At 37.3% G+C, this 23020-nt stretch overlaps 1 non-coding gene across 1 annotated transcript; it reads right to left on the reverse strand.

Moving 5' to 3' along the window:
- Positions 1 to 22051: 22051 nt before the first annotated feature.
- Positions 22052 to 22347, reverse strand: LOC149123018 (signal recognition particle RNA). The gene has a single exon (XR_016218774.1).
- Positions 22348 to 23020: the final 673 nt, after the last annotated feature.

The following is a 23020-nucleotide window of genomic DNA, read 5'->3' on the forward strand; positions in this document are numbered from 1 at the left end:
CTGAGAACTACAGGCTTCTCAACATTCTAAGAAATTCTAGAGGAATATTTTCGAATTTCCTCAGGTGATGAAAAGGTGAGTCACCAATCATATCTAGATCTTAATCCATAAAGTAACCTAATCTATATAAATAAATTGTATTAAATGTGTCTCAAAGTTTACAGTAGAATGCATTGGTTATCCTTTTTACCCCCCTCCAACACAGGGTAAAACTTGTCTCTCCTCCTCCTGCTCCAGTAATGATGCCCTTAGATTTCTTTGAAAGATGGGAGGCATACATGTTTGTTTGTCTTCTGAGGAGAAACACACAGTGAAGAATATCTAGAATTATGTTCTTGAAAGATTGCATCTGCTTGTACAAGATGAGGCCTGGCTTTTAATAGCAGCACATGGATGGGGAAATCATCTATAGTAGATGTTGGGAGTACACAGCATATGGCACGAGTGTGGGTAATTGGGGAGATGTGGTGGTAGAAATCTGGTAGGAGATGGGAATAGAATGTGTGGAAGTTCTCTCATGATTGCTTCAGTTTTCCCAGTGAAATAAATAGTCATCAGCTGAGAATGAGGGTGTGCATGCATGTGTTGAAATATTTGAAAGGAATGAGATAGTTATCTGTGAGTAGAACACATGAACTAAAAAAACTATAGTATGATTTTTTTGGCACCATTAAAAACCCATTTATGTTTAAAGTGAGATCATTCAGCGATGATCAATTCCCTAGTTGTAGGTTTGGAGTAAGCAGAATATTGGATTCACCCAGGTTTGTGATTTGGGAAAATAACTATAATGAAGTGACAATGAGGCAAAGGAACTGAAGGCAAATGCAAGGGAGTATAATGTAACAAGTGATTATAAAATGCAAGTTGATTTTGAAGGAAAGATAAGCTTCTCCAGGAATGAGGAAAAGAGAAAAAAATGGTAAGACACATGTATTGGAGATTCTAGTGGGGTGAATGTTTTGGTTGAATCAGGGTAGTAGAGAGAGTACCCCCAAGATGATAGTCTAAGAATGGATCAGTGAAACCAAGATCATGGAGAGATTAAAATTGTTAGCAAGATGTGAGGCACAACCGTTCGTGTTAACAGCTGAGGTAAGGCAGAGGGAAAAGTGGTGAAGGGGAGAAGTTCCTCCATGTGGACATGGAAATTGACAAGAATTAAGGCCATAGCCCTGTTGGATAGAGTGACAAAGAGCCAGTTGTTTAAACTCTTAAAGAAATGAGGGTGGGATGATTTGGAAGATTATAATTACAATGATAATAAATGAGTTTTGAGTAATAAAATATAATAACATAAGAATTAAATGACAAAGAGGTAAGTTGGGGAACATAAAAAGGAACTTCGGGGCAGGCATTATGGAGAAGTAGCTTAAGCTGCTGCATGGGACACTTGCATCCCTTACTGAAGGGCCTGGTTCAAGTCCCAGCTATCCTGTGTTGCTAAGGTGCCTGGGAGACAGTACATAATTGCTAAGTACTTGGGTTCCTGTCTCTTAAGGGGGAGATCTGTGTGGTGATCCTGGCTCCTGGCTCCTGGCTCTGGCTTCCTCTTAACCCAGCTCTAGCTGATATGAGCATTTGGGAATGAATTTAGAATGGATGTCTCTTTCTCTTTGGATCTTCCTTTCTCCCTATCTACCTTTCAAATACATAATCATAGCTTTTAAAAAAAAGGAATTTAAAAATTATTCTTTGTATTTTGGTAATACTCAAGGCATTCATTAACCAAGAATAAACTTCTATAAGTGAACCATCTAAGAATTAAAAAAATGGTTTAGAAATTAAATAAAATCTAATAGAGGAGTTGAACAATAAAATGGGCATGAGTAATCGCTGTCTGCAAAATACAGGTGAGAACATTGCCCACAACACAGATCAATATCATAAACATGATGCATAAAAATGAATGGTTGAGGGCTGGCACCGTGGCTCACTAGGTTAATCCTCTGCCTGCGGTGCTGGCATCCCATATGGGTGCCGGGTTCTAGTCCTGGTTGCTCCTCTTCCAGTCCAGCTCTCTGCTGTGGTCCGGGAGGGCAGTGGAGGATGGCCCAAGTGCTTGGGCCCCTGCACCTGCATGGGAGACCAGGAAGAAGCACCTGGCTCCTGGCTTTGGATCGGCGGCCATTTGGGGAGTGAACCAATGGAAGGAAGACTTTTCTGTCTCTCTCACCGTCTGAACTCTACCTGTCAAAAAAAAAAAAAAAAAAAAAAAAAAGAATAGTTGAAAGAATGATCAAATGAAGCCAGAGTCACAAGAAGTTGCCAGAAAGAGGGTTTGAATATTCAAATTAGTAATGGAAGAGAATTTCCCTGAACTCAGAAAGATCTAATTTCTCATATTGAAAGAGTCGTCAAGCACTGAATGTGTTGAATTAAAAAAGACACCTACCTAGATGCATCCTGGTAAGATTAGAATGCCAAGGGTAAAGCAAACATATTAATAGCTTTTGGAAGGAAATAGAATATTACCCTACTAAGGAATGAGAGAAAGATTAGCATCAATTTTTTTCTAACAAACCATTTTGAATACAAAGATAATTGAAAAAGTCTTAAAGCATTTGAGTGAAAATATTTTCTATTGTGGCAAAATACATGTAACATTGAAATTCCATCTTTACAATTTTAATGTGCACACTTCAGTAGTGTTTCATATATTCATATTGCTTTGCAAGAGATAAGTTCATATACTTTGTATAAGTGTAATCATATGGTATTTGTCTTTTTGTGACTAAATTATTTCATTCAGTGTAATGTCCTTGCATTTTATACATGTGTAGCATGTGACAGGTTTTCCTTCTTTTTTAAGCTGCATAATACTTCTGGAGTGAAAATCAATGTAATTTAAATGTCTATGCACAGTCTATTATCCAAATGTGAGGATTAAAGTAAATAATTTTCAAGCACAAGGCACAAACTCTCAAGAATAGAGCACAGAAAGAAAGATTGGGGATAGAAAAAAAAATCTTAGTAAAATTCAGTAACACTTCCAGTTGTCTAAATAAATGCTAATGTACAATACAAAACAAGCTAATATGTTAACTAAATTATTAAATTATTGCACCATATGATGGGGCAAAGATGGAGAAACTGGCCCAGCAAGAAGTTAGACATACTAGTTAACTTTAGATGTGTTTGAAAAGTAGAGCTGAAACGTGTGAGCTAAAAATGTAAAAGTAGTCACTAAATAACAGCAGTGAGCTCTATTACTTCCACTCAGAAGAAAGGAAATAAATTGAATATTAATATCTCATAAAGTCCAACAGAAGAAAGAGGAGCAAAAGACCAAGAAAGCATAATCAGAAAATATAAAGACAGAAAATATACAGCAGAATAACAGAAAATATAAAGCAGACAGTAGGAATGAGAATACATATGAAACTAATTGTGATACTTGTTATAATAACATTCATTAATTGGAATGATAATAGTTACATTAATGAGGTGCTTATTAATAGATTACAAGTTGGAGGTTTTCAGATTATGTAAAAACAATATCTAGGTATGGATTAGAGGGAACACTAAAGCAGGATGGCACAGGAAGTTTGAAAATAAATTTTAAAATACACTTGCAAAACTACCTTAATAAAATAAAAGCATGTATGGAAATACTATATAAAAAAATAAAACATGGAGTTGGAGCCGTGGCACAATGGGTTAAGGTCCTGCCCTGCAGGATGTCAGTTTGAGTCCTGGTTGCTCCACTTCCAATCTAGCTCCCTGCTAATGTGCCTGAGAAGGCAGCAGAAGATGGCCCAAGTCCTTGGCCCCTGCATCCACATGGGAGATCTGGAAGAAGCTCCTGGCTTCTGTTTTGAACTGGCTCACCTTCGGCCATTGTGGCCATTTGGTGAGCGAACCAGCAGATGGAAGACCTCTCTCTCTCTCTCTCTCTCTCTCTGCCTCTACCTCTCTCTGTAACTCTGTAACTCTGTAACTGAGAGAGGTAGAGACACAGAGAGAGGTCTTCCATCTGCTGGTTCACGCCCCATATGACAGCAACGGCAGGAGCTGTGCCTATCCGAAGCCAGGAGCCAGGAGCTTCTTCCAGGTCTCCCACGTGGGTGCAGGCGCCCAAGCACTTGGGCCATCTTCTACCTGCTTTCCCAGGCCATAGCAGAGAGCTGGATTTGAAGTGGAGCAGCTGGAACTAGAACTGGTGCCCATATGGGATGCTGGTACTGCAGGCTGGGGCTTTAACCCGCTGCACCACAGTGCCGGCCCCTAAAATAGATCTTAAAAATAAAAAGAACATAAGGCCTAAAATTTGAACAAAAGGATTATTTTATGTTAAAATATGAACAGGTCACTGAAAAAATATACTAGCCAGATACTGTGCGCATTATCATTATAGCCTTGAATATCAGAATTTTAAAAAATGTTAGGAACACAACGCAATAGGAATGTCTACAGTTGGAAACATGGAAACATGCATAACATGAAGGGTTAACTGTATAACAAATAGTAAATAATTAAAATTTCAGTAACAACCATTAAGTTTGATGTAATGTATCTCTATCTGTATATCCAGATGCATTTCTATCTTTGCAACTCATACAGAAAATATATATCCTTTTGAAACCTCTATGAAAATTATATCACCCATTCCAATAGAGCTCTTACAGGGGATCTTAATATTTTCCAATAAACAGAAATATACCAGGCTATATATGAGATTACAGCACAGTGTAGTTAGAAATTAACAAAAAGTTTGAGGAAAAAAAATCTGTAAAACTGAAAAATGATAATTACTTTCAAAGAAGGGAATAGAATTTAGTGGGGAAAGTAGAGGTAAAACGAAAGTCTCTTTTTTTAAAAAAAAAATTCATGCCTCTCCACTGAGGCTTTTGTAATATTACTTCTGTAATTAAAAAATAAAAACCCATAAAAGAGAAGGCAATTATTAACTTATTCCCTCAGGGAATCAACATACTCTCAGATGTTCTCTTTGTCTTCTGCTCCTGTGAATATCATGGAGGTTTTATTACAATTTGATGTGATGAGAAACTGAGGTAGTAGCCAAGCTAATTAAAGATTAAGTGACATAATCAATTTCCCCATTTTGGGGGCTTCTAGGATGAATCTGTCTTCCCTCTAGAGACTTTCATAGAAATACATGAACAAAAGCAGTCATTTGTTTATAGGAATAAGTCAGAACCACGCTTTAAGCAGGAATTATTCTGAAAGTCTTCTTAAAATGTTATTCCATTCTAACATTGTCAGGAGAAACTAATTTTTTTCATACCTTTTTGTTTGCCAAGGACAAACTGTAGGTACTGATTGAGGCACTAGAGTTCACCATGTCCCTCATTCTCTGAAAGGTGAATACAACGAAATGATGAATCTTATTATGAGGTACAAGGCCTTTCATTCCGTGGAAGGAACAAGATATTTCTGTGTTTGGGAAAGTTTATGATCCCTTAGTTTAGCAAAACATTTTTTAAAGATTAAATGTGTTATGTATTAGAGGACATGTACAATGTTTTTCTTTAACAGAATACACAAAATAACGAAAACCATCTTTTTTCATTCAAAATGAAATCACGTAATTTAATAGCAAAAGAGTTTGGAGTTTAAATTCCTCAACCCATTACAGAAACCTGATAGTTACTCTTCAAGATTTTTCTCTATCTCCTCTCTTTAGTATTCAGAGTCCTTGACTCTTGCATTCTACCATACCCTTCAGTTCCCTTCCATTCTATTGCATTTCACCTCTTTTCCATCTACCATTCCCAAATTTTCAAACCCAAGTCCAATATGCAGCTTAGTAAAACAAAAGATCTTCCACATTAGAGCACCCACATACCTTGGGGAAGAGTTAGAATTATAAGTAGATCTCAGTAGTTGATCTCTAGTTTTTCCTAGTGGCTCCCACAAGTAATGTACTTTTCTCAAGGACAAGTCAGTGTGAGGAAGCTAATGGGAACGCTTCTGACATGAGTAGCAATAAAGTTCAAACTCTATAATTTACATTTCCAAATACGCCTGTGTTGTGTTCTTGAAACATTACTTCTTTCCCCAAGGCAATCAAGAAACTCCAGCAAGAGTAGCAACATCAGTTCTAGAAGGAAAACATTTGCTTCATTTGTGAGTTCAGCTATCAGACTTAAAACTAATTTAGTCATTTTTATACAATCAAGTAATTTGTATATATTTGACACAATGTAAAATAAAGGGGAAAGGTCTCACTGTATATGACATTTAAAGTTGACTTAATTACATTTGTTCTGATACTTGAGCTGTATATAAATTAGGCATCTGAAAATGGTGCTCTCAGCCTATGCTAACAGCTGCCTTAAACAAATTTTGCCTGTTCAGTGGTAAACGAATTTTGGAAGTCACTGATACTTTCAAGTGCTTTCTTGGATTTCTTAATCTGTTACTTGGAAACTCTGCACTGAGGAATCAGGTCAGGCCATACTGGTGCGATTCTGAAGTTCTGTTTGTACTGGCAAAGGGACATTTTAGAGGATTAGGAGAAGGAAACCAAACGTGCAATACAAAAGTTTTAGAATAATCAAACTTGTTGACAACTCAATAGGATCCAGCTACTGTAGGGAGAGCTGTGGGTGAGCATTGGCAGTGTGTTAAGATCCAAACAAGAATATCAGCACTGATGGTATTTCCTTAACACCTAATTGAGCAAAATACCAATCCAAATGTTCTACACTTTTTACTTCTGGAAATTTGCCATTAACACCTCAGATACTTTCTAATTCTTTTCGTTGAACTGCATACTGTTCACTATTTGATCCTGCACAATTTAACTTATTGTTCTGTAGTATTATTGTTCCTCCCCCCCACCTCTCCCATTCTCTTTACAACTACAACATCTATATTTTTCCCTATCTGTCCATTCTACTCTCTGTCTCTTGATTTCATCTTTGTCTCATTCGGTTCAAAGAGTGAAGTTGAGGGTTCTTGCTCTGGTATCCTCTTATTTGCCCTCTTGGGACTTGTTTGAGATTCATTATTGTTTATTTTTTGAAAATAACTTATTTCTTTGAAAGGCGGGGCGGGGGGGAGGGAGAGAAAGAAGGAGGGGAAGAAAATGAATCACTCATCTGATGATTCGCTCCCCAAATGCCTGTAACAGCTGGGTTTGGTACAGGACTAAGCCAGGAGCCAGGAACTCAATCCAGGTCTACCCTGTGGGTGACAGGGACCCAAGTGCTTGAACCATCACCTGTACCTCCCAAGATATGCATTATCAGGAAGTTAGAATCACAAGAGCTGCTGTGACTTGAAGCCAGGTGCTCTGATATGACATACAGGTGTCCCAAGTGGAAGCTTAACCACCAGGCCTATTCCAGCCCCCATTCCCAGTTTAGAATGCAGTTTCTTAGTGTTGCTAGTGCATATCCACACTCTGGTGCAATCTGATGAGTCATTTGAGGAGCAGCCTGGACCTGTGATCATGAAATACTGCCCTAAAGATACTGCTTAGAGTTAGGATGTGAATAGAACTCAGAGGCTGAGTTGCCACTTAAGAGAACATCTTTATGCTTTCCAGCTGTCCCAGCCTTTGGCAATTCAAGACTCATGGAGTTTCTTTCAAGAAGCACCTGTTTGCATTATAGCATGAATTTGGAGCAAATTATTTCTACACAGTTGGAAATAACATCAAATTGGCTCTTTTACCAGGCATGCTGGACGGGCGCATTTGGGTTTCGGAGATGTTTGTGTGTTCTTGTAGTGTGAAAATGCCTTTATTTAAAACAAATACATTTTCCAGCTCATTATCCCACAGTGTGAAGCCCAATTCTGTTAAAAATAATTACAATGGCTGAATTATTTTGCTGAGAAAAACAGGTATCCACATGCCACTCTGCATCCAAACTTTTGTTTCTAACAGGCTTTTGATGCGTCATCCCAGCATACTGTGGCTTGGAAGCTTAAGAAATGTTCCTCTGAAGTTATAATTATAAATATTTTCACTGATCTGATAATGAAAAAAAATCCCTGAAAATACTTGCAATAAGTATGTTTTGCCTACCATTTCAAATTAAATGGAAAGCACTGGGAGCCTCTCCTATTCTATTTTACTTTTTTGTTTTATTAAAAATATTGAAACTCACTAGTCTTCTTGGAAGTTTTATCTTAACATCTTATGACATACATTTCTTTTTTTCCCCTGATCTGTATTTATTTTTTAAATTTTATTTAAGGTATACAAACTTCATGCATTTCATATATATAGATTTAGAAACATAGTGATTCTTCCCACCTAACTCTCTCCCACCCACACTCCCACCCTTTTTCCTCCTCTCTCTCCTATTCCCACTCTTAGTTTTTACAAAGATCTATTTTCACTTTACTTTATACTCATAAGATTAACCCTACACTAAAGAGTTCAACAAATAGTATGAAGAAAAAAACTACTGTTCTTCAACAGTAGAGACAAGGGCTGTAAACAACCATAGACTCTCAAAATGTTAATTTCACTCCAATGCATTATATTTTAGGTACTCTATTAGTTATCACAGATTGGGAAAACATACAGTATTTGTCTCTTCTTTTTTAAACTGTCTTATTTCACTAAGTATAGTGGTTTCCAGTTTCATCCATTTGGTTGCAAAGACAGAATTTTTTTTTAACTGCTGAGTAGTATTCCATAGGGTCTGTATATCATAATTTCTTTCTCCAGTCATCAGTTGATGACCATCTGAGTTGATTCCATATCTTAGCTATTGTGAATTCAGCTGCAATGAATATGGGGGTTTAGATAACTCTTAAATATGCTGATTTCATTTCCCTTGAGTAAATTCCCAGGAGTGAGACTGCTGGGTCATATGGTAGATCTATTTTCAGCTTTCTGAAGTGTCTCCATACTATCTACCACAATGGCTATACTAGTTTACATTCCTACCAACAGTGAATCAGGGTACCTTTTTCCCCACATCCTCACCAGCATTAATTGTTTGTTGATTTCTGTATGACAGCCATTCTAACTGTGGTGAGGTGAAACCGCATTGTGATTTTGATTTGCATTTTCCTGATGGCTAGTGATTCTGAGCGTTTTTTTGATGTGTGTGTTGACTATTCAAATTTCCTATTTTGAAAAATGCCTGTTCAAGTCTTTTGCCCATTTTTCAACTGTATTCTTTGTTTTGTTGTTGTTGAGTTTCTTGAGCTCTTTATAGATTCTGGATATTAATCCTTTATTTGTTTCACAGTTTGCAAATAATTTCTCCCATTCTTTTGGTTGCATTTTCACTTTGCCGAGAGTTTCTTTTGCAGTGCAGAAGCTTCTAAGCTTGATGAAATCCCATTTGTTAATTTTGGCTTTGATTTCCTTGGTTTCTGGGGTCTTTTCCAAGAAGCCTTTGCCTATGCCAATGTCTTGCAGTTTCCCCAATGTTCTCTAGTAATTGGATGGTATTGGGACATAGATTTAGGTCTTTGTTCCACTTTAAGTGGATTTTGTGCGACGTGTAAGGTAAGGGTCTTGTTTGATATTTCTGCATGTGTAGGTCCCATTTTCCCAGCACTATTTGTTGCAGAGACTATTCTTGCTCCAGGGATTGATTTTAGCTCCTTTGTCAAAGATAAGTTAGTTGTGATGCATGGATTGATTTCTGGAGTTTCTATTCTGTTCCATTGGTCTTCACATCTACCTTTGTGCTTGTACTATGCTGTTTTGATTATAACTGGCTTGTAGTATGTCTGAAATCTGGCATTGCAATGCCTTCAGCTTCGTTTTTGTTCTATAAGATTACTTGAGCTATTTGGTGTCTTTTGTGTTTCCATATGAATTTTAGCATCATTTTTTCAAGATCTGAGAAGAATGTTGTTAGTATTTTGATTGGGATCGCATTGAATCTGTAAACTGCTTTTGGTAGTATGGATATTTTGATGATATTATATCTTCTACATATATTTTGAAAAGTCTAATTTGCTTTGAGAAAATAAGAGCAAAAATCTGAAGAAAATAGAACTTTGAGATGAAAAAATTCCAATTTTCATACAAAGTCTAAGATATTAAGGTCCATGAACTCCCTACATCAAACTCTCCAGCCTCTAAATTCTCTGTTCACATTTATCTTTGTCAGGTCCGTGTAAGGTACATTTTTAAAAAAAAAAATGTATTTGCAAGGAATTAGAGAGGAGAGGAGAGGAAAGGACAGGAGAGGAGAGAAAAAAAAATCTTTCGTCTGCTGGTTCATTTCCCAAATGGCCACAACATTCAGGGATAGGTCTAGCTGAAGCCAGAAGCCCACCAGGCATATTAACTGGGACCTGGATCAGAAGCAGAGCAGCCCAGACTCAAACTGGCACTCATAGGGAATGTGGCAGCTTAGCCTGCTACACCATAAGGCCAGTTCCTGTAATGCACATTAGCTTTGCTTATTCTCCCCCCTATCTTTAGTTTGAAGGGAATTAATTCTAAGCAACGAAGGAGATGGTGAGGATAGAATAGAAATTCTTCTTCAGTGTCAGAAGCTTCATGCTATTTAAGAAATTAGAGTTTATCATTAATCCCCAGTAAGCTTTCTAAGGTTAAAGCATTCATGTTATCCAGGGAGATGGGAAAATTCCTCCATGTTAATACAATATTTTGTTGTGCAAAAATTTGATGTGCAAAAAAATTTGTACCATAACTGCATTGACTCTCCTAAAAATGTCACTGGACAGAGAAGCCTTCTGGTCCCCACATTATCCAAGTGCTCCCTGCATAAATTTGTGAGATCTGGCAAGTCTTGTATTTTATATTTTCCTCTTGCTGATTCACAACGCACTTTCACAAACAAAAAGTTCTAAATAGTCCTGTAATAAAATAGTTTATTTAGCTTTATTTAACTCAATTTTCTTAAGCTTAAATGATTATGATACCCTTTTTACATGCAACATTATTAGCATTCTATAATCTCACAGAAAGAATGCCAATCTTGGCAAAGAGTTTTGTAAGGAAGATTTCCGGAATAATCTCCTGATGTACAGGTTATTTTTGACAATATCAGGTGCATTGATATTGTCAAAAGTATTCTAAAATGTTGGAAGCTATGTGAAGCCCCTAGAAAAAAGGAGGATATAGCAGTAAGGATAAGATATATCTAATTCAGTCTCAAGCTTGGTTTAGGCTTTTCTGGTAAGGCTGTATATTTAGTTTGTTTTTGTTTTTTTAATGGTTGAGGGGATAGAAGTGTGCAGTAGGGGAAAATAAGAAATAGAAAGTGTGATTCCTATTAAGTAGATGATCAACAAAGACTTCTAGTTGGATTCATACTCTGATGGAGACTGGGCAGGCAGAACAAAAAGCGGAGGTGCATTCTGAGTGGGAGATGCAGTTAAACAAACAAGAGAAGCAGAAACAAGCTGGCCTCAGCTTATGGATAATTAGCACAGGAAGAAATATCTCAGGTTGCCTTAAATCAAATGGCTAGCAGGTCTGCCCCCCACCGATGGCGGCTTGCTTATGGCTTCCCTATATGGTTGTATATTCCTCCCAGTTCAGAAAAGTTAAGCAGAAGAGTTTTGTTGTGGTCTGTGAGGAAACAGTTATATATGGAACTGGATTGATGCAGGGAAAACTGTAAGAAAGCTGAAGCCAGATCCTCTGATGGATGTGCTGACAACTTTGTGCAGCATGAACGAGAGGGGCCTTTTCCAGTGGGGTCACAGTTATGTTAATGACAAATGCTTTAAGAAACATATTTATGGGGACTCAAACAACTCATTCATCTAGCAAAGGATGGAAAATATTCCGCACCAGGGCTAGAAACCTAGATATCAGGCTCCCAGTGGAAATTCAATGACATTTTCCCAGGCCTGAAAAGGAAGGCAGAAGAGGCACAGTTTCTGCTTTTCTAAACAAATAAACAAGTCTTTGTTTCCTTTTGAGAAAGTTAACTGGTTTGGGAAAAGTTAAAAGGAGGGTAAAAATTGGAGGCTAGGGTAGGAAGGGTCAGAACACGGTTGTTTGCTGTTGGTATGAAGGTTTCAGTTTTGACACCCCTGACCCTTCTCGAACCTTCCTTTTCCAGTGGTGCTAAAGGGGCACAATCAGGTACTTCATAGCATCTATTAGACTAGAAAAATAAGAATAAGTACACATTAAGGAATATTATTCCTGGTGAAAGATTAACAAAACATTGCACTGAGGACTGCATACTATGTACATTTGTTTTTATGTGCTTATTGATAAAGGACTTTACCTGTGGGCTAGAGTTAGTTAACCAACTCACATGAAATTACTCTCGAAGAATTAACAAGGGCTTTACAGTCCAAGGATAGCAAAATCTCAAGAATAGAAAATGAATAATTTAATTTCTGGTAAAATTAGAAAAGCTTTGTATATTTTTCTAATGTCTTTTGGGGTTTTGATGTATCTTTTCACACATAATTCAATTGGGACTTTGCTGCCATGCTCAGATGATTCTGTGATATAAGCAATGTAAGTCCCATTTAAATGAAGCAAGACAGCTTTGTTTAATGTTAAAACTATCATGTCTCTTAAGTACAGAATTAGTACTTTTAAAATGTAGTAATACAGGATGTATGACAATGTAATTATTCTAAGGGAATTTTAAATTGGTATGCAGGTGGGGCCGGCGCCCTGGCTCACTTGGTTAATCCTCCGCCTGCGGTGCCAGCATCCCATATGGGCGCCGAGTTCTAGTCCAGGTTGATCCTCTTCCAGTCCAGTTCTCTGCTGTGGCCTGGGAGGGCAGTGGAGGATGGTCCAAGAACTTGGGCCCCTGCGCCTGCATGAGAGACCAGGAGGAAGCATGGGGCTCCTGGCTTCAGATTGGCGTAGCTCTGGCTGTAGCGGCCATTTGGGGGGGGTGAACCAACAGAAGGAAGACCTTTCTCTCTGTCTCTCTCTCACTGTCTAACTCTATCTGTCAAATAAATAATAATGATAATAATTGGTATGTAGGTACATTAATATACACACTTGAAAAATTGCCTTTCAAAAATACATTGTCCACAACAAAGAAATTTGTTTTGTCACTTTGCCAAGATCTCTAAAAATCAGACAATACATTAAAAAAACAAGAGTATAAACAGTTTAGTTGTTTTAACTAGAGACATTTAACTACCTTCCTCTCTACATAACAGCTAAAGCTCATTTTAAGACATAAAATGTGTTAGCAAGCATGGATTATGTGTTTTTAGTCAGTCTCAGTGGTAGAGATTATTTTTAAAAATAGCCTAGGGGCAGAAGTTTAACCCAATAATTAAGATGCAGATTGAGAGACCTGAGTCCCACTTCAGAATACCTGGGTTTGATTCCTGGTCAGGCTCCTGACTCCAGCTTCTTGCTAATGCAGGGAGGCAGTGGTGATGGCTGAAATAATTAGGTTCCTGCTACCCTTGTGGGAGAATGAGTTTGAGTTCTGGGGTCTAGGCTTTGGCTCTTGTCAAGAGCTGTTGTAGGCATTTGAGGAGTAAACCAGTGAATGGGAGCTTTCTCTCTCTCACCCTCTCTTTCTCTCTGCCTCTCAAATAAATTAATTAATTAAAATTAAAATTAATTTTAAAAATTAGCCTGTATACCAAGAGTCATTTCAGTCTTCAAGAGTCAAGTTTGCATCTCAAGGGACACAAAAATGGGTATAGTCTTCGGGGCCAGAAGGCTAAGGGGCAGTTTGAAAGAACAGTCTGGTGAAAGGACCTCTGGGGACTGGCCAGTGATTGAAGAAGCCTTTGATTCCATCCTAGTCCCCAAGGTGCCAATTACAACCTGGGCCATGTAACATAGAAGCAAACACAGGTATAACTATAGCTCCTTGGGCATGTATCTTGGGCTTGCAGGATCAGCAAAATCTCCTTTAAGAATGGGCGTCATTCCATGAAGTATAAATAAGACGGCATGTTGAAAAGTTCATGGGAAAATGGGATCAAAAGTTTATTTTAGTACAATAAAGTTTTGAAATCCATGAATAATTTTTTAATAATATGCATTTTCCACAAACTTTATGGAGCCCTTGTATATATAGCTAGGAGTTTATTCTCGAAGTACAGAAAAACTAAATATCAGTTACTCAAGTGTTCATAGATAGTAAGACACTTTGTAGTTCGGTAATATTAAGCCTTTACATGTGTGTAATGCTCCTACTAGCATTATCTCATACCAGCTGGACATTGTCTATTTGGATATTTCCAGATCTTCTCTTTCCCAGGCACCTTACACGATTATACTTCCCTAATCCCTCGAACTCAGCGTGACCAGAAGCCTTGCCTTGACCTCAGAAATGTAAATAGAAAGGATGTGTATCACTTCCGGGCAGATGCTTAAAAGCCTGTGCACAAGTCCCTATCTCTTTTTTTGCTGTGGTGATCCAGGGGGCCTGTGTCTGGATAAAAAGTTTTCAGCTGTGTCTTGAGTGACCATGAGAGGCAGAGTCACCCTGTCATAAAGGACATGTGGGTGAGAAATACATTTTGCTGTCGTAGGCCTGTGATATTTTTCTTAATAGTGTACCCTTATCTATCTTGGCTGATACAAATACCCACCCATAATTTTTCATGGTATCCAGTAAAGGAAATAAATACTGAGTAAAATGCAGAAGTTTCGAATGCCTTTTGTGTCTGACATTTGTTATAATGGTGTGAAGGCCTTTTTTCTATGTTACTTTCCTGATTATTTATTGTAAATCTGCTCAGTTCTGGTTCATGAAGCTATTCCTATAAAAGGGGAGATACTGTCTCCAGACACAATTTGAATGAGCCAGACCACAAGACACATTTAAGTAATAATAACTCAAGTCCACAAATTATTTGCCCTAGAAAATTACTATATTTCCAAATGCATTCTAATAGGTCACTCTTCATGTTTTAAAATAATTCAGTAACAGCTTTTGGCTAATGTATTTGTTCTAGAGATAAGTAAAAACCAGAATTTGAATTTCCTCTCTTCCTTCAGGACAACAATGCTTTCCAAGTAGTCATTAGGCCTAGTTCTCTCCATCACTCATAATACAAGCAATTCTCAAAACCTGCTAGGTCCTACTCCAAATCCAAAAACTCCCACCACCTGACCAAGTCCCAGCTAATGTTCTGTCCATTACTTTCAGACTTATTGTGTTTTTCTGCCTCTAATTTCTCAGGCTCCCATCCACAACTCCATGTTGCTATCAGTTCCTTTTCTAAATCAGATTTGGCTTTTTAGTCAAAAATGAGAAGTTAGGTTTTATATTCTGATAAATTTTTAATATCTCTCTAATTATTTATCCTTATCTGTTAGCATCAGTATTTGAGCTTCTTCTTTCCATCAGATAGATGAATTCAGTTAAAAGGTTCAGTTTGTGTAGGAAGACATTTTTTACACTGAACAACAAGGGAAGGATTCTTCCCTCATTGTATTATGACATATAGCATAACAAAAAGTATAGCCTAAAATTCAGGCTGGCTTACATTTGTTTGTGTTTTCATCAAAACGTATTTTTTTTAAAAAAAAGTACTGGGCTCCTTTTGTCTCCAGAGTAAAGGCATTCAAGACTACATCAAATAACTTCACCTATCCATTTATCTTTCAAGTTAGAAACTCTTATTATTAACTAGTATAGTTTATATAATACAGTACATCAGCAAAATAAAGGTTCCTATAATTGATTTGCTGAATGAGCTATTTATTGTGATGACTAAAACTGTGTATATGAGAATTTGAGTTTATTTGATAAGTTTGCTGAAATTTTAAAGTACCTTAATAAAATAGGATATCTTCATTTCAAAAAGAACAATGGACCCAGTTAAGTCATTTCAGCACCTGTACATTCAGTGGAGAGTGCAATCAAAATGTCATATTCAACAATTTCTTCCAAAATTATGTATGGGGGTCTCTCAATTACCACTTAACTGAGAACACTGAAGAAAATAGTACGAAAATAAGATAATGCAAAATTCAGGTCATATGAGCATGAAGGAGCTTTTAAACTAATTCCTCAGGGCAGACCATAAATACAGCATTTACAGGACATTCAGCATCCATTTTATTTTATTTTATTTTTTGAGATTTAAAGGGCAAGGTTTATCAGAGTCAAAGACCTCCAGCCAGAGCAGCATGGAGGGGGCTTCCAAGAGAGGAAAAATCCCAAAAGGGCTGGTGGTAGTGGGGTTTTAAAGCACAATTTTGTGGTAAAAACTGTCAATAAGGTGGGGACAAACCCAACAAAAGACCCGATTTACAATCCTTTATCCTATCTGGCTTGCTCATGATACCACCCTGAACACGCCTGATCTTGTCTGGTCAACACCCATTTTCCGTGATTCCTGAATTTGCCTGTGTTGATATTCAAACACAAAGTGTTTCTTAAAAGGACACAGAGAACACAGGTGTTTGGGGGCAGCTCAGGAAACTCTTTAGACAAGGTTGGATTGAGTGAGTCTTTGGTTTGGAAAGGAAAAGAAAGATACTCAAGGTAGAAATAAATGTGTACTTGAGAAGCTGATCTGATTAGAATTCATGTTGTTGGAGAAGAGGATTGAGGTAAGGTTGAGTGGACAAATTAAACCAGAATTAAGGAGATTTGCATAGCAACTTAGATGTTTGGACTCTGTACTTAATGTGAGTAATTCTCAACTGGGACCAGAGGGAGAGGGGTTTTCAAAACCCAAGAGAGTTCCTTAAAATGTCACTTTCCTGCTCCACCCTCTCATGTCCCATCATCAAGGAGCACTCCGTGGTTCTGCTGTGCTGTGCCGCTGTTACTCCTGGAAGGCCTAAATTGCTTTTGACAAGAACAAATAATTGAAAGACACTGCTGTAGGCAATTAAGAGTCATTGGAAATTTATGAGTAGAAGAGTTTGTGCCAAATGGTTATATAATCAGATAATGAGCTTCACACAGTGTCCCAAATCCCTCTTGAACCTTTCTTTGACACCACTAAAGAACTTGATGGATGGAGATAACAGAAACCTTATTTGTCTTTTTCACTTACCATTATGACATTTCGGAATTATAACCAACACAAGAAATGTTTAAAATATTTCTCCAAATTTCAAGGAGGAAGTATGGAATTCTAATTTTTATGCATATTATAAATTCTAAGTTTTTTTTTTTTACTTCTGAATACATGGGTGATGTTTTTAATACTCAAAAGAGAGGTTGTTCTAAGTAAAATGTCATAAAATAACTTTCTCAAGTCACAGGTTGTAGGACCAATTTATAAATCCCTTTTAAAAACAAATGAAGAAGTGTTTCTTCCATCTGTTCCAAGTATTGCACCTGAAGCCCGGATCTGAGCCGGAAGCCTGCCAACATTTACATGCTGATTAATCCTATAAAATTTGATAGAGTCATTCCACTACAACACCTGGAATAATTGCACAGTTGCTGGCAAAAGAGAGCAGAAGGTACTGTTAAGTCTGCCAATCATGGTGTAGTTAATAGTTCCCCAGAAATTGCACTAAATACTAGAGTACTGACCTTTTTGTTTATTCACAACCCATTTTCTTTGTGTTCTTCTTCCTTTGATTTGATTGTTTGTTGCTACATTTAACAACAACAAAAAGAAGAAGCAAGCCACCCACACCAAAATCCTCCCTTCATCCATTAAAATTAAGCATTAATAATAACAGAGGCTGAGAGAACAGGGAAGCCACTGAATCCTAAAGTACAGCAGTAAAAGACAGGATGATGCTCTTTTATCAGCAAGGTAGGTCTGCTGGTTCCCTGCTTTGGATTGTGCCCAAGCCACAGCACACACCAACCTGGGAACAATTCTTTATGGTAAATTATGTTAAATTGTTATTCTAGTGCTCCTTTTTATTTTTTAAACTGTTTATTAATAGTGCTTGAGTTCTCCTACCAATTCTGAAAGCCAAAAGAAGAAAAGACACAGGTGTTTCAGTTTTTCATTTTATCAATAGAAAACTAAGACATGAACTACATAAATTAAACACTTTTATATAGTTTATTCTGGTTGAATATCCAAAGAATAACCTACAGGAAAAAATGAGACACTAGTCTACAGAAGCAAGTGACAATTGGAAAGTGTATGGGCTATAGACTAGCAAATCTTGAGTAAGTACCTAAGCTTTAGTAGCCGGGATTTTCAATGGATGATGATATATCAACATTTGTACTCAATGTACATTAGTCTTATCATATAAAATTCACTCAGTTACATTTTCTAAATTTGTAAACTATGTTGTGCAATATGTGTTATTATGAAGTGCTAATAATTTATTAACACCTTTGAAAACAGCATTTGCCTTTTAATAAAATACAGGGTGTTTTTTTTGGAAAAATTAGCAATGGAATAATTGGGCCATTTATATAGATAAGAGATGGCTGAAATTATTTTTTGAAAAAGAACATTATAAATAAAATAAGATAGGATGAAAGGAATAAGCATTTCAGTTGGCTACAGTCTTGTGAATTCTTAAAAAAAAAAAACTCTGATTAAACAAAGAATATAAGAAGTCTTGAAAAGTTTATGGAAAATGCATATTATGAAAAAATTACATGTGGATTTTAAAAGCATTTTTATACTCTTGGCCGGCGCCGCGGCTCACTTGGCTAATCCACCTGCGGTGTTGGCACCCTGGGTTCTAGTCCCCGTTGGGACACTGGTTCTGTCCTGGTTGCTCCTCTTCCAGTCCAGCTCTCTGCTGTGGCCCTGGAAGGCAGTGAAGGATGGCCCAAGTGATTGGGCCCTGCACCTGCCTGGGAGATCAGGAGGAAGCACCTGGCTCCTGGCTTCGGATTGGCGCAGTGTACTGGCCGTAGCGGCCTTTTCGGGGGTGAACCAATGGAAGGAAGACCTTTCTCTCTGTCTCTAATTCTGCCTGTCAAAAAACAAAACAAAACAAAAAACCAAGCATCTTTCTACCCAAATAAAATTTCCTGTATATGTTCATTATGCACATTTTATATAATATAGAATAGTAGAAAAGAAATTGCAGTCATACATGATATATTGAATATACTTTTTTCTTAGAAATAAGTTGCCCAATATATCAATAACCAAAATTTAAAAAGCATAAAACCTCAAGGACACACAGAAGGCACAGGAGACAATGGCAGACACAGATGCTAATAAAATTTTGGAAGATGGGATGTAGGACTAGTGGTTAATAATTTAGAGGAGTGAAAAATTTGAAATCTTATTACTGTACTTACAGGAGAGTATGGAAGAGGCTTTAAAAATCACTAAACAGTTTTGAGATTCCAGTTATATAAAAAGTTGAACAGACTTGGGAGGGTGAAGCTGAAAGTAGAAGGCCTCTTTTAAAGTCTATGCAAAGAGCAGATAGGTCCTCTCAGTGCAGCACAAGATACTTTTTGCAGAAAGGGTGACCCGGAAAGACCAGGGGTTCAGGACATAGCGGAGGCACCAGGTGTGCTGGGACTGCTTCTTGCTACTTTTAAGGTTATTTGTGAAAAGACTTTCCCAGAGCAACAATCTTGTCTTATCCCTGTCCTACAGTCTCCTCTAGATAAGGAGAGAATTAACTGACTGGTGAGTGACAAATATTGATCTGTGTTTCATGACTGGTAGGACCTAATTAAACAGTTTTATTTGCTCTCGGTGTGAGACAGTGATTATAGGTGAGTTGGCCACGTAATTTCAAATGTTCCCTTCTGTGTGCTGATAGAACTCTAGACAAGAACATGAAACTTGAACAAGCCCATTTGACTCTCACACCTGAGCTGCATCTTTTTAACCAAGTAGTGAGAAAAACAATGGTTGTACTTCCATCTCTCAGATGGCTTAAAACTTGGGCAGGCAACAGTGGAGTTATTCATCAATTCTCTAAATACCAAGCACCTTACATCTTGAACAACAACAACAAAAGATTCTCTGTGGGGACTGATCAAGGGAAAAACCACTTCCTACTGATGTTGGCATTTGGAAGTCTTCCAGTGAAACGGTCAGGTTCATGCCTGTTCACCTGTGGTTCCATCCACTGGTAAATAATACTATTCAGGCAAAACTAATTTCCAATCATCATTGTGTTGCCTCCCTTTTAATATAAATGCACAGTGAGGGACACTAGACTTTGGAGGGAAGATTATAATATAAAGAAAAAAAACAAGGAAAGAAAGGATTTCAGAGAAAACCATCGTATATTAAAACAGCACACTCTGTATTTAATATACTCAAAGAAAAAAGATATTATTCCATGAATAATAATAGGATGTTATAAAAAGTAATATTTGGGGCCTGCGCTGTAGCAAGTGAGTTAATCCTCCGCCGGCATCCTTTATGGTTGCTGGTTCTAGTCCCAGCTGCTCTTGCAATCCAACTCTCTGCCGTGGCCTGGGAAAGCAGCAGAACAAGACCCAAGTGCTTGGGCCCCTGCACTGGCATGGGGAAGAGGCTCCTGGCTCCTGGCTTTGAATCAGTGCAGTTCTGGCTTTGGTGGCCATTTGGGGAATGAACCAATTGAGGGAAGACCTTTCTCTCTGTCTCTCCCTCTCACTGTCTGTAACTCTACCTCTCAAATAAATAAATACAATCTTTAAAAAAAAGTAATATTCATGAATAAGACAGAGGCCTCAGAAGTTAAAATATGATAGTGTATTTCTTATTGTTGCTTTAATAAATTAGCATAAATATAGTGACTTGAATTAAAAAAAAATTATTGTAAACTTCCAGAAGACAGAAGTTCAAAATGGTTCTCACTGGGCTAGAATCAAGGTATTAGTAGGACTGAACTTGTTTTCCTGCTTTTCCCAGCTTGTGAATGATGACTATTTTCCTTGGCTTGTGGCCCTCTTCTACGTTCGAATCTAGTGATGGCCAATTGAGTCTTACTCATGTGGCCTAACTCTCATTCTACCTCTTTTGACTCCTTTTACAAATTTAAAAGTCCCTTGTAATTATATTGAGCCCATCAAGATAATCAAGGATGATTTTCTTAAAGTCAGCAGATTAGCAACTATACTTCTATGCAAATTCAATTATTTGCCAAGTAACACAAAATTCAGTTTCTGGGGATGAGAACTTGGATATGTACGGGCTGTGGCCATTGTTCTACCTACCTCAGATAGCAAACATTAAACATAATCAAGGCACTAAAGGTAACAATGTAAAAGTAACACAATCAATTAAAGAAAAAGATGAAAATTAGAAGAATAAAAAGTGGACATTGAGAACAAGTTGCAATGAATAGAAATTCCAGAAAGAAAATATATATAAAAGGGGTAGAATAAAATTATTGAAAAATAAACAAAAGATACAGGTATTTTATAGAAAAATATGTAAGTTTTTGACAGAAATTCTGGAAATAGAACATATAGGAAATTTATAGGAAGAAATCACCCAAGGAATAGTATTAAAAATACTCAAAATTTAAAGTCTTAAATTTCTAGATGAAAAATATCCACCTAGATTCCAACAGAAGGTTTGGAAAAAACATCACATCATAATATATCATACCATCATACATTTTCAAACACTAGGAATTTTTTAAAATGTGAAAAATTTTCAGAGACAAAAAGTCACATGCAAATTGATCTTCTCTAATGACACAAACTGACATTCTATATGATAATATACAAAGTGCAAATAAAAGTATGTAATATTTTCCAAGTTCTAAGAGAACATAAATCTGTCCCTGAATGATAATTCTGGATAAACTAATTAAGTGGAAAAGCTATTTTTTAAACTTTTTATATACTTGCTCCCAGAAAAGAAATTAGAAGTATGAAAATGTGGGAATGAACCAAGAAAAGAAGCAAAAGTTTCAATAAGAGTGTGGAAAGTGAAAAGTGAAAAGTGAACAATGAAGGGAAGCTTCATTCTAATTGCTATTAGGCATGAGTAGGTTGCAACCAGCCTAAATGGAGTAGAAAGCCAGAGAGCTGCAGTAGAGATTTCTCCAAAATATAGTTTAAGGGAAGAAAAATATATTATCCAATGCATTTTATAATTTTTATAAATTATTTAAATTTGTTGACTAAAATCTTTTTTTAACGTCCCTCCCACCCGCAACCGACTAAAATCTAATACTTGTTTTTATGGAGTACAGTGCAGCATTTCAACATTGTGCTTTATTTTAATGAGTATTCTGTGTTCCATTAAAAAATTAGACCTAAAATTGGATAATCATTTTGAAAAGTAAGCAAGTGAAACAAAGAAATTAATAACTCAAATAAAACAAGAATCTGTGAAAGGAAGCAGACATGGAAATGGTACACCACATAATCCAGTTCTGATCAGCACGGGAGTTTTGACCTGCTCTGTTTCCGGTTCACCCCGGCCGGTTCACCCCTCCTTAGGCAACCTGGTGGTCCCCCACTCCCGGGAGGTCACCATATTGATGCTGAACTTAGTGGGGACACCCGATCGGCATAGCTCACAACAGCCCAGAACTCCTGGACTCAAGTGATCCTCTGGCCTTAGCCTCCCGAGTAGCTGGGACTACAGGTGCTCTCCACCATGCCCGGCGACGATTCAGTTCTATATACTGTATTTCAAGTAATGAGAACACTAAGATAATTTAATTAAACAGCTGAAGGAGTCATGAGTTCATAGTGTCAAGGAAAATTACGATGTGCAAGAAATATTTTTAAAAGTAAAATTAAATTGTCTTTCTAATCTATCCCATCTCACAACTCTTTTCCTCTAATTCACTATGTTCCAGCCACACTGGCCATTTTCCTTTTCCTCAGAAATACTAAGTTCCCATCCCAGAGTATTTATATATATTTTTTCTATTATCAGGAACAATTGCCTTTGAAAATTTCCAAGTCTTTCTTATTAATATTCACCTCTCAGCTCAAGTATCACCTATCACCTCCTTTATAAGGCATAGTGAAGTAAAAATAGTTGAAAATTTCAATCCTTTTCTCATGAAGAGGTAGAGTCTAGTTTCCCTTCCTTTGCATCTGAGCTGGGCTGTGACTATGTGCTGAAGGGAATAGTGAGTATTCTAGTTCCAGCTCTATTCTTTAAGAGTACGGGAAGCTTCTACCTTGGTGCACCGAAGCCCTAAACTGCAATGTCTGAATCCCCTGATGCTACCATGCTGTGGACACCCAAGACCAACTGATGGTAAGTACTGGGTGGTATGGATTCATTCTCAGCCCACCAGTGAAAGACACTCTGCAAGCAGAAGCTA

Source organism: Oryctolagus cuniculus, chromosome 12, assembly GCF_051225735.1.
Source record: "Oryctolagus cuniculus isolate XC-2025 breed Fujian yellow rabbit chromosome 12, ASM5122573v1, whole genome shotgun sequence".
Classification (NCBI taxonomy): domain Eukaryota; kingdom Metazoa; phylum Chordata; class Mammalia; order Lagomorpha; family Leporidae; genus Oryctolagus; species Oryctolagus cuniculus.